Below are 1,573 nucleotides of genomic sequence, written 5' to 3'. Positions count from 1 at the left end.
TGTGGAAGAATGTGTATGTGTGAGTGTGTGTGTGTGTGTGTGTGTGTGTGTGTGTGTGGATGTATGTGTGCCTCACCTGTGTAATACTTATTTCTGCCTCTGCTCTGGGCTCGTTATGTTGGGTCTGGCTGGTGCCGGCGGGACTCCTGTGCTGCTTGTTCAGCTGGGAAGGGTTGGGCAGGATGGATGTGTGTGTGATGTGACTGTGTGCTGTTGGGTTGAGTTGTGTGTTAGTGTGTGTGTGTGTGTGTGGTGTTGGGTTGGGTTGTGTGTTAGTGTGTGTTTGTGTGTGTGGTGTTGGGTTGGGTTGTGTGTTAGTGTGTGTGTGTCCTGTTGGGTTGGGTTGTGTGTTAGTGTGTGTGTGTGGTGTTGGGTTGAGTTGTGTGTTAGTGTTAGTGTGTGTGTGTGGTGATGGGTTGGGTTGTGTGTTAGTGTGTGTGTGTGCTGTTGGGTTGAGTTGAGTGTTAGTGTGTGCTGTTGGGTTGAGTTGTGTGTTAGTGTGTGTGTGTCCTGTTGGGTTGGGTTGTGTGTTAGTGTGTGTGTGAGGTGTTGGGTTGGGTTGTGTGTTAGTGTGTGTGTGTGGTGTTGGGTTGAGTTGTGTGTTAGTGTGTGTGTGTGGTGTTGGGTTGAGTTGTGTGTTAGTGTGTGTGTGTGGTGTTGGGTTGAGTTGTGTGTTAGTGTGTGTGTCTGGTGTTGGGTTGGGTTGTGCGTTAGTGTGTGTGTGTGGTGTTGGGTTGGGTTGTGCGTTAGTGTGTGTGTGTGGTTTTGGGTTGAGTTGTGTGTTAGTGTGTGTGTGAGCTGTTGGGTTGTGTTGAGTGTTAGTGTGTGGTGTTGGGTTGAGTTGTGTGTTAGTGTGTGTGTGTGTGTGTGGTGATGGGTTGGGTTGTGTGTTAGTGTGTGTTTGTGTGTGTGGTGTTGGGTTGGGTTGTGTGTTAGTGTGTGTGTGTGGTGTTGGGTTGAGTTGTCTGTTAGTGTGTGTGTGTGGTGTTGGGTTGAGTTGTGTGTTAGTGTGTGTTTGTGTGTGTGGTGTTGGGTTGGGTTGTGTGTTAGTGTGTGTGTGTGGTGTTGGGTTGAGTTGTGTGTTAGTGTGTGTGTGTGGTGTTGGGTTGAGTTGTGTGTTAGTGTGTGTGTCTGGTGTTGGGTTGAGTTGTGTGTTAGTGTGTGGTGTTGGGTTGGGTTGTGTGTTAGTGTGTGGTGTTGGGTTAAGTTGTGTGTTAGTGTGTGGTGTTGGGTTAAGTTGTGTGTTAGTGTGTGTGTGTGGTGTTGGGTTGAGTTGTGTGTTAGTGTGTGTGTGTGGTGTTGGGTTGGGTTGTGTGTTTGTGTGTGTGTGTGGTGTTGGATTTGTATCAGGGATGTTCTGAGTTAAGTCATGTTGACTTGTATGCTGATTTTGCTGGGGTTGGTTATCTTGAGTCATGTCGTCTTGTGATTGGTTGTGCTGTGTGGGGTTTTCTTGTGATTGGTTTTGTTGTGTCATGTTGTCTTGTGATAGGTTGTGTTGTGTCAAGTTGTCTTGTGATTGGTTGTGTTGTGTCAAGTTGTCTTGTGATTGGTTGTGTTGTGTCAAGTTGTC

The sequence above is a fragment of the Clupea harengus genome, unplaced genomic scaffold (assembly GCF_900700415.2).
Source record: "Clupea harengus unplaced genomic scaffold, Ch_v2.0.2, whole genome shotgun sequence".
In the NCBI taxonomy this organism is placed as follows: domain Eukaryota; kingdom Metazoa; phylum Chordata; class Actinopteri; order Clupeiformes; family Clupeidae; genus Clupea; species Clupea harengus.
The sequence above is the reverse complement of the archived record's forward strand: the minus strand, read 5'-3'. Positions refer to the sequence as shown.